The 11,594-nt window shown below is 35.9% G+C and overlaps 1 pseudogene; it reads right to left on the bottom strand.

The window, feature by feature from the left end:
* The window catches only part of LOC123251729, a 30,651-nt pseudogene extending 20,715 nt beyond the window's left edge, over positions 1–9,936 (bottom strand).
* Positions 9,937–11,594: the final 1,658 nt, after the last annotated feature.

Raw genomic sequence — 11,594 nt, 5'->3', positions numbered from 1 at the left:
ATATATATATATATGATTGATAAATGCTTCTCGAGTATATATGTATATATACTCGAGAAGCATTTATCAAGTGTCTAGAATGTGCCAAGAACTGTACTAAGCAGAAGGCAAAAACAATGGCAACATCTTCTGTTCTTAAGAAACTTATGGTGCAATGAGGGAAATGGCATACAAACACCTATATACAAACGAAATATAAAAAAGGACAAATTGAAATAATCTCAGAAGGAAGATATCGCTGGTAGGAAGGGAGATAGGGAAAGGCTATTTACAAAAGATAATGTGAAGAAAATCAGGGAGTCCAGGAGACAAAGATAAGTAGGGAGAGAATTCAAGGTATAAGGGGAAACAGATTATACAGTTTCTTATATAGGAAACAGCATATGTAAGAGTATATAGAAAGAAATTAGATTTTAAAAGAGGGCGCCTAGGTGGCTCAGTGGATAGAGTGCTAGGTCTGGAGTCTGGAAAACTCATCTTCCTTCATTCAAATGTAGCTTTAGACACTTACTAGCTTGTGATCCTAGGAAAATCACTTAACCTTGTTTATCTCAATTTCCTTATCTGTAAAATGAGGGAGAGAAAGAAATGGCAAAATGATCCAATTTCTTTGCCAAGAAAACCCCAGATAGGGTCATGAAGAGTTGGACACAACTAAAATGAAGAACTAACCATAAAGGTATAAGAAAGTTAAAGAGGGTTCAAGCATGAGAGAACTTTAAAATCTAAATGGAGGATTTTCTATTTTATCCTGTAGGTAAGAGAGACAATAGGATTTACTGAATGGGGTTGGGGAGTGGTGGTATATGACAGGGTCAGATCCATTCTTTAGGAAGACCAATTTTATAGCTGAGTAAGAAAGTCTAGAATGGGGAGAGACTTGAATCAGAGAGACAAACCAGAAGGTTATCACAATAGCTCAGTAGTGATATGATGTGATCCGAACCATGGTGGTAGCAGTATCATAAGAAAGGAAAAGAAGATATATAGGAGAACTATCACAACGCTTAAATTAACAAGATTTGGCAACTAATTGAATTTGGGGGCGGAATTTGAGAAAAAGCAAGGAGTCTAGAATAGCAACTAGGTAACAAGCCTGAGTAGAAAAAACAGGTGATGATAACACATTTAAGGGAAAGGGAACATTTAGAGAAGGAAAGAAGTAATTGAGTTGTTTTGGAAGTGCTGATTATAAGGTGTCTAAAGGATATTTGGGTTGAGATGTTTGACAGACAGGTGGAAATATGAAAGAAAAAGTCAACTGAGAAATTAGGATTGGATAAATGGATCTGAGAATTTAATGCAGGGAAGTTATTGAATCATCAAGGAAAGAAGTACATAAAAAGCATAGTATAGATTTGGGGAGATAACACATGTACTACCTATATCAAATTACCTACCATTTTGAGGAGGAAGATGGGGGAGGAAGGAAGAGAACATGAATAGTAAAATGTCAGAAAATTATTATTAAAATTATATTGACAAGTAATCTAGAAAAAAATCAAAATTAAATTTAAAAAAAGAGCATGGGAATTTCTACATAAACATACAAAATGAATTTAAGCAGAGCCAAGAAAACAATATATACAGTGACTATATAAATGCAAGCAGAATCACATATATGTACACAATCCAAAATAAGTGTTGCAAAATCATAAACAAACATGACTCAAAAGAAGAAATATGAGAAGATATCTCAATTTCCCTTGGCAGAGAGAGGAGGGCCTTAGAAGCGTTGCACACTATATATATTTTCAGACCTTTTCAATGTGTTGATCATTTATGCTGACTTTTTTCCTCTTTTTGTTTTTAAGAAATATTTTTTATATAAAATGGCTCTTGGGGGAGTGGCAGACTATAGAGAACTGAAGAGAGGAAACAAGTGGAGACATTGATTCTAGGCAGCATTCTCAGAGTTTAGTCATGACATAAAGGAGATGTATGATGATAGCTAATGGGGATGAATGGATCAAATAAGAGTGATTGATAATGGGGATTTATGGGTGTGTTTGTAGGGAAGCAGCTATTGGATTTGGAGAGTTTGATGATTAATGAGAGAGTACGGAAAACCAGGGGCAATCTTCTAAAGGAGATGAGACAGAATGGCATCACTTGGGCAAGTTTGAGGAATTAGTCGTGGTGAGGAGAAGGGCCACTTGTTCATGTGTGATGTGGTTGTCACTTTGTAAATCTGAAAGCAGTATATAAATACTATCATTATTAATAAAACAGATGCTGAATATATTTTGGGAAAGTCTTTTGAAGGCCCTGTTTTTTTGGTTTTGTTTTTTACTTTTGTGTGGATATATGTATCAGAAGGTTAGAAAGAACCTTAGATAACATCTAATTCAACTTCTAACCCAAGACAGAAAATTTTCCACTATACTGCTGACAGACGGTAATTAAACCCATGTGTTAATGCTTCTGGTCACAGAGAGCTCACTACTTGCCTTCAGAGAGAGTGAGTAGATAAAAATCTCAAGGTCACTTGGAAACATTATAATTCAAAGATTAATTATCCAGACAAACCAGAGCCAAATTTTCCACTATGATTGTGTGCCTGAAAGAATCTAGTCCATTCATTCCCTTTTTCTATGAATCCTCCCTCACTGCCTTTTCCTAATCTGCTATATAAAGAAGGGAAAGAGAAGGCTTCAAAAGCAACTTAAAATTGTAATTGCCCTGGGACTATCTTTACCATTCTAAATTCAATATCAAAATGCTACTGACAATAAAAACCTCTTCTATACAACAGGGGTTTTATTTAGAAAGTCTATAACATTTGATTAGTGCTGATATTTCTAGATCAATTATAGCAGGCATGGTGTGTACATAAGTCTTAATCCTGGACATATAAAAATTAACTTCCATATAACCAAAATCTCCAAAGCTTATTGGCAGAAAAAAATAATATTTATTTATTAGGCTTGAATCCACTATGAATGCCACATAAACCAAAAGTCACTTAACCTAAGCACTTATTAAAGAGAACTGACCAACAGAGGATCCCTATACATCATTAATCAAAAAGAAAAAAAAAACAATAATTCTCCAATATGTTCTTCTCCTCATATTTTCCCCTCTGCTTAAGTAACGATTCTACTGCACATTTCCTAGTGCCTTATAATCCAGATTTCTCTCTGAAGCTATTCAAGATACCATGGTTATAATTCCTTTGATCTTATTAGAATTTACTGAAAGCTCAGGAGAGAAATTAAGTCTGGACATATAGACCCAAAGGACCCTATCCAATAAGAGAGTAAACTAAACTGAAATAAACTAGTTCCATTAAGGTAAGCAACACATTAACAGTTGAACAACATTTAGGGTTTTCTTGGCAAAGATACTGGAGTAGTTTGCCATTTTCTTCTCAAGCTCATTTTACAGATGAGAATATTGAGGCAAACAGAGTGAAGTGACTTGCCCAGGGCCATCCAGCTAGTGTTTGAGGCCAAATTTGAACTCAGGTCTTTCTGATTCCAGGCAGGGAACTCTGACCTCTGCACCATCTAGCTGCCCCATGGTAGGAACTATTTCTACTTTTTTCTGCCTTCCCTGTCTAGCACAGTGCTAGGAAATAGTAAGTACTTAATAAATTTTTGTTGATTTATTAACTAGGGAGGCAGAAAGATAGATTTAGAAATGGAGATGAATTTAAAACTTAAATATATCAATAATGGATATTTTAAAGCAGATCTTCACATGACTCTTGGGATCCCTTATACATTTCTTCCTCATCTCTGCCCCTCCTTTTAGAAACAACAGAGTTTTTTATTTTAAATCCTTTGCACAAAATGACTAGCATATAAAATATTTTACATAACTATACATGTAATATATATATATATATACATATATATATATCAGATTCTTTACCATTTCATGGAGTAGAAAGGGCAGCAAAAGAATTAGAGAGGGAAGGTCAGAAGAAGGGAGAAAATTTGGAACTCAAAACTTTTTTTCAGATCAATGTTAAAATTGTTTTTTACATGTAATAGTATATTGTTATACGTAATAAAACAGTTTTTTAAAAGCTACATAAATGTCCTCTATTTTTATTAAGACATTTGAAGAAAATATTCCAGATAGCATTCTTGTTCACATAAGAATTAAATAGATACTTGGGTCTTTCCAAGTGACTTGGATTCTGTGATTTTGTGCATCTGGCTTTCATATAGTCCAAAGCTCTGTTGACTAAACTGTATTTTTATGTGAGCTTCTTAGCCTTTGTGGTTAGTGAAATCTTTTTTGAGCAATATAGCCAATGTCTCAGAAGGTCAAAGGATGAAACATTTTTCCACACCTTAGTTAGGAAATTGTGACAGAACTGGTAGGAGAGCAATTTGGAACTATGCTCAATGAATTCTAAAATTGTGCCTATCTTTTGACTTATAAATATTATTATTAGGTCTGTATTGCAAACAGATCCAAAAAAACAGTGAAGAGCCTATTTGTACAAAAATGTTTATTGCAGCTCTTTGTGATAGTGAAGAATTAGGAATTGAGGGACTATCTATCAATTGAGGAATGGCTGAACAATTTGTAGTATATGGTTATGATGGAATACTATTGGACTAGAAGAAATGACAAACAGGATGATTTCAGAAAAATATAGAAAGACTTATATAAACTCATGCAAAGTGACTTGAGCAGAACCAGAAGAACATCGCATACGGTGACAGCAATATTTTTTGCAAAATAGCTATGAATGACCTAGTTATTCTTAGCAGTGCAGTGATCTAAGACAATTTCAGAGAGTTGTGATAAAAAATGTCATCTGCCCTCTGAGAAAGAATTGATAGAGTCTGAATACAGACTAAAACATGCTATTTTTCTCTTTCTTTATACTTTGATAGGTAGGGGTTTGAGGTCTCTTCCACATAATGACTAATATGGGAAAATGTTTCACATGATTGTACATGTAAAATCTGTATTAGATTGCTTACTGTCTCAGGGCTCAGAGGAGTGGGAGGGAGAGTGAGAAAGAGAGAGATAATTTGGAACTTGAAACTTTTAAAAATTAATGTTTAAAAGTTGTTTTACATGCAAATGGGGAAAAATAAAATATTACAAAAAAGAATAGCAGAGGAATAGGAAAATTTTAGGCGTATATAATTAAATTCATCAAGCATTTGTTAAGAGCACTATGTGTCAGATATGTAAGAAGTAAACTCTACTTTCAAGGAGCTTATACTCCAATACAAATAATTGTACAATTAGTCATGTACAAATAATTATAATACAATCAATTCGTAAGCATTTATTAAGTGAAAGAGAATAGGTTAAGTGCAAAACAGAGGTTGGAGCAAAGTGCTATTTGAATTTATTTCTATAACCATAGAGATTATTATTATTATACATATTGAGAGAGATAAATATATTTATATATTGTTTATATATACATATGTATGCATAAATATGTATATATACATTGTGTACACAAATATACACATATGCATTTATATATAATATATACATATATTTCCTTATTACTACCATTGCTTCAAGAATGCTTGAAGAAATATTAAACTGCCAGAAGTCTATATATTCTTTCTTCTTCCTTCCCCTTTCCTATCTCTTTTTTCCCCCTTCTTTCCCTCCCTCCCCTATTCTTCACACAAGAGAAAGTATCTGCCCCAATAACTAGTTCTGGTCCAGCAAAATGCATCTTATCATCTTTAAAAATGGAATAGGCTTATTGACTTCCAGACCTTCCTCAAAGAAGGTCTTAAGGAAAATGAAAAAAGGAAACCGAAATTGGAATTTGATAAGAAAGAGGTGCTGTCAGGGTTTCCAATTGCTATTTGGGCATCAGGGAAGGCAGCCTGGGAGGAGGAGGGAATGAAGGTGAGCAGAAATTGCTACAAATTGTAAACAAGGAGCTCAATCTTCCTGATTGACAGATTCTACCAAGATGGCCCAAGGGAGCCAATTAGCGCCTGTTTCTATGGTGGGTTTGGCCAAGGAAACCTCTGCACTGACACCCACTTGCTCCACCTCCCCCAGAGGTGGGAAGGAAGGCTCCTCTAATCAGATTTCCAAGATGTCAGTCTCCAGACATGAAAGGAAGTCCCTGCCTGTCAAAGCCCAGCATGTGTGACCAGTGCCCAGAGGCACAAAGGGAGCCTGTCTATGGAAAACTGAAGGATGGCTCACTTGAAATCAGTCTTCTTTCGAGGATCACCTCATCACAACTAGAGACATTTTCGGAAACAGTCCTCTCTCCCCGTTCCTGCTGTTCATCTTCTCTTCTGTTCCTTAATGCGGGAGGTTTGCCCTGAGAATCAAAGCACTCCTTTGGATTCCTCAGCAGTGACTCCTCATGCCAGGTTCTCATCTGATGCTGCTGCACCACTGACCCCAGGAATAAGATGATTTTCTCAAGTGGACAAACAAACAAAAAAGGGAATCGCTGAGGAGAGATGATGAATTTAAAGAATTAAAGAACGACTAGTTGGTAGGGATGCCCCAACTCTCAAGAAATAAAAACCTTGTACTTGGATCCTTCTCTCTACCTGTAATGAGAGAAATATGGAAGAGAAATACTCTTCAGAGTAGTTTAAGCAAAATTTGGCAACGTCTGAGAAGCAGCTCAGCCAAATTTAGCTCTGCAGTGTACTCTTCCATAAGGTTTTGACTGCCTTGAGGCACTCACTTAGAAATCCTAGACAAATAAGTTTCAGGAAGTCTGATAGGAGCAGATAAAGTTTAGAACTACGAGTTAGAAAGGATCTGACTCAAAGGATAACTCAGATATTTTCTATTTTTGTGACACTGAAGAAGGAGCTTAACTTTGCTCACCTTCTATTGCCTCATTTGTAAAATGGGAATAATAATAGTATCTATATCACAGAGTTGTTATAAGAATCAGATTATGTGTGCATATATGCATACATACATACACAGACATATGTACCACTTTACAGACATTTAAAGCAGTATATAGAGGGTCACTATTATTAAACTCTGTCTTTAGCATCTTCTCCAACCATATTAATATTATAAAGTCTGTTCTTTTAACAGCCTACCTATTTTAGATATATATGTGTGTGTGTGTGTGTGTGTGTGTGTGTGTGTGTGTGTGTACACATTTACAAGGAGAGACAGAGAGGCAGAGGGAGGGAGGGAGAGATCATTAAAGGGGGGAAGTGCTCAAGATCATAGAGTTGCTTGATGGGAGACCCAAGCCTCTTTCCCCTATACTGCACTTCTGGGATCCCACTTATCACAAAACCTATTAAAGATTTAGGTTAACTAGTAAGAGAGAGAGAGAGAGAGAGAGAGACAGAGACAGACAGAGAAAGAGACAGAGGGAGGGAGAGAAAAAAAGGGAGGAGGGAGAGAGACTAAGTATTCTAAACTCTTCTAAAGGTTAGGGGTTTGGGGTACAGCTAGGTGGCTGAGGGGGTTGATAGCTAGGCTCAGAGATGGAAAAGTCCTGAGTTCAAATCTGGCATAAGACACTTCCTAGCTATGTGAACCTGGGCAAGTTACTTATTCCCCACTGGTGCCTTAGAATAATTTTGATTCTAAGAAGGAAGGTAAGTGTTCAAAATATAGATGTAAATATAGATACAAATCAAATAAAGGCTACGGAGAAGTAAAAAATGCCTTAAGTCTAATCATTCAAGCAATCAACCTTTATGTGTCAAACATTAATATTTAAAGACAAATGTCAATATATTTTAGGTGGGGTGACACAAAAGCCTCTGACCTATTTATTTTGATGGATCCATGATTTCAGGAGTATATATTCTCCCTCTGCCACTGGAGACCATGTCTCTTCCACATTCTGTCATCTTCTTATTAGGAGCCCTCTTGCTTAGCTGTTCTTGAGATTATCATAATTTAACTGATGTTTTATTACCATTTACCTTTTGGGAAGGAAAGGATGTAAAAACATACTCTTCCTATGTCACTTTGAGCCTTTGGTAGGAGAAGAGCTTCTTTTATGTAGATAAGACTGCTTTGTAAAAATGGTAGATTGGTTTCCTTGCTGTCTGAGGCATAAAAGACCCAATCCATAGTGAGTTGAAGCAGAATTTTCACTGACATCCAGTTATGCCTTTCTGACCCCACAGGACTGATCGTCACAGTAGAATTCCAGAGGTCTTTTATCTGAATTCATATTTTCTTTTGAACCTCAGGAATTATATCTTTTGTTATTAGTAAAGTGTAATTTTTTGCACTGCATGTCCCATGAGTTCCTTATTGCACTTTCATCCCAGCCTGATTACTCTACTGGCCTGAATTAAGATGCACACAAATAAAAAGTCTTGAGAAAGTGGACAGCAACAAGTTGTATGACTGAATTGAGAAGTCAGCTTTCCATTATAAACAGGAGAGGACCTTCTTAATTCAAAGCTAACATTCTTTGACAAGGGACAATGCATCTTGTTTGGACATCAAAATAGCCATAGAGCTTGAGGTATAATTGATATATTTTCTCCAGTGCTCAGGTGGTGCTGATGATTTGGTTTTATTAAGAAGAAAGACGATTGCACACATCTTGACTAGGTGAGTAGTAATGGATAATACATAAAAGGTGTTCTATCTAACTTCATGCTTTCTTCAGTCTCTTGGCACTTCTAGAGGTTGGAAAGGGGCACTGGCAAGAGTGTTATAGTTCTTGGGAGTAAGAAGATATCCTATTTCTTCTCTCTTTTTCTCCTTTCCACCCTCTTTAACTCTTTCCTTTGCTCTCTCCTTGCCCATTTGGCTTGTTTTGGAATGGAGAATTCTTGCATGGTTTGTTATCAAGGCAGGCTAAGGAATCCAGAAAATTTAATCCCATTTATCCTATTTACAGGAATGTTTGTATATTCTGTGGATTACTGATAAGAACTATATTCTCAATTTATAGACCTGACTCTCAGTGGATTTGCAATTTTTATGAATCAGGAATATTCTGGAATGTTCATATGTTTGTTATTCTACATTTATAATCACTTTCCTTATCTCTTAAAGAAAATTTTCCCTTTTAAATCAACCAAGTTGGTTCTATACAAAAATCATCTTCTTGGCCATTGCCTAAATGATCTGAAATTACTAACTAGAAAGGGGAAAGATTCTAAGCTTTACACCCAAATCTTATTTCAATTAAGTACAACTACAAAACAATTTAATGTTTTAAAAAATGCTGCCTTTAACATTGTAAAATTCTTGTGCTTTTTTCTTCCATAAAGCCTCTAATGGGATATGTTCAAAATGTGGATACTCCTCTAGTTCCTTTAATATCTCAAGAATACCATTATACCCTGGCTATATGGCCAGCCTATTGTTGTTCAGTCATTTCAGTCAGGTCCTTTCTCTGTCGTCCCATTTGAGGTTTTCTTGGCAAAGAAAGTGAATTGGTTTCCCATTTCATTTTCCAGATAGTTTAGCAGATGAGGAACTGAAGCAAATAGAGTTAAGTGACTTGCCCAAGGTCACATAGGTAATAAGTATCTGAAGTCAAATTGAATTTGTGAAGATGAGTCTCCCTGATTTCAATCCAAATGCTCTATCCACTAAGCTACCTGACTTCCTCGTGATCAGCTTTTCTCTTCTATAATATTCATTTAGAATTAACATCTTTTTTACCCTTTCATACCTATGAAAATACTCCTCAGTAATAAGCCAGAGACACATATCTTTCCATTGCCATTTGGTTAGTGAGAAGTTTTACTTTTCTAGAAGATCACTGGTATTAGAGACAGTCAGAGGTATATAGTCTGGGATCATGGAAAACATTGCACTTTCACAAATGAGATTCCCTATTTAGTTCTTGGCTCAGCTCATCATCTGTTTTCAGTGTTTGTCCAGAATGTGATGAACTTACTCTGCAAGCTGCTTCTTCAGTTTTATTACATAGGCTGCACTCTGTTTTTCATCCACTTTGTGGCTGTTCAGAACAATGCCTTTTACACTGCTACAGATCTCACAGAGGCTTTGCATTACTATAGAACTCTATGTAACTAATACAATATTAAGTTTAAACAGGATCATTGGGTGAACTTCGACCCTGATAAGGCATCCTAGTTTTGTTCTGGCTCAGTGTAAGAGATCTTCAAAGATGCTGGTGAGCACTTTTGATGAGCAGAAGTCCTCCCACATTATGGTTCATTTCAGCAGACTGTTGAACAAGTTATCCCCATAGTCACATCTGTCATAAAGTCTTGTATGATTTTGATGTCTGCGTGGGAGGCACCTTGTCTCTGGAGATTCTTTATGTCTGCATTTTTTTTACTGAATCAATTTTTAAAGAAATTAATAAACAAGGTAAAGGCAGGATCTTAGATTTTCTGTGCCTCTCTATTACTTCTCATAGTTAAAAAGTTTCTTGAATTCAATTTATTAAATTGTAAATATGTGTCCTGTCGTACCATAAGAGAAATTCAGTTATCTAAAGTGATACTAGATCTGATATCTTTTTTATGTATAAATATTGGAGGAGTGAAATAGAGGAAGAGATCACTGTGGAACAATAAGAAAAAAAAGTTTACAAATGAAGTGAAACCTTTAAAGAACAGATAGAATTTGAAGAAGAAGAGGAGAAAGAGAAAGAATTTCTGACTGAGAAGTCATGATGGGCAAAAGAATTGCGATAAGGAGGCATAGACCCATTTAGCCAGAGTGAATAAAATGATCAGTTTGGAAAGTGGGGGAGATTACGGCCAAATAAAGTAAGATTTTACATGTCACAAGGAGTTGTTTGGCCATAATTCTACAGATAATGAGGAATCATAAGGCTGAAATACAAGCAATTGCAGTCCTCACCCCACCACCAAATAAGAATTGTCTGTAAAACGAGGACAAGAGGGAATAGATGAAAAAATGAGGGATTCTCAAAACGTGACTCTGTTTGGGAGTCAGACACTGTCTTCATACATGTTTATTTTCATGACGAGGGTAAGTGATTATAATGCCTGGAGTATGCTTTAATTCCCTTTTACTTCAAAAAATAAGAATTTGTCAGTAAGGATAAGGACTATATTTCCCCATAGAGTCTACTACCTGTGCCTTGCCCACAATAAGGCACACAAAAAATGTTTGTTGAATTTAACTAGCAGATACAAAAGAAATCTAAAGAAGTACTAGAATGCTAATTATGGCATAACCTCCTCCATCCCAACTCCCTTCCTTTCCAGGCAGCTCCAAATGCACTTAACAGATTGGAATTAAAGAAGACAGACCAGGCAAAATGGAAAGATGAAGGGATGGCACAGCCGCCAAATTCCTTTCAAGGACACACTACTGCCAGCTGAACAAGCAAATGGAGTGGGATTTTTAGGAAAGTGTGAAGTAAGACCGGCTGCCAAAATAGCAACATTCAGTAAACAGTTTACAATGATCTACATGACTCAAATGTTTCTTTAGGGATCTGGGGATCCAAGGGTCATCTGAGCATCCAGTTCTGATGGTGGCTTTCATATATTTCTTTTAAATATATATATATATATGTATATATTTTTTGAAAGTTACACAGAAGAATTTATGATGGGCTTTAAAAAACAGGTGGAACACAACAGAGAGTCATGTTTTCATGCATAGCCTTCTTTGTTTGAGAGGGGTACATTTGGGTTCAGAGAAAGTTGTTTCCATCCTCTCAGGCT

The sequence above is a fragment of the Gracilinanus agilis genome, chromosome 1 (assembly GCF_016433145.1).
Source record: "Gracilinanus agilis isolate LMUSP501 chromosome 1, AgileGrace, whole genome shotgun sequence".
Taxonomy (NCBI): domain Eukaryota; kingdom Metazoa; phylum Chordata; class Mammalia; order Didelphimorphia; family Didelphidae; genus Gracilinanus; species Gracilinanus agilis.
The sequence above is the reverse complement of the archived record's forward strand: the minus strand, read 5'-3'. Positions and strand labels throughout refer to the sequence as shown.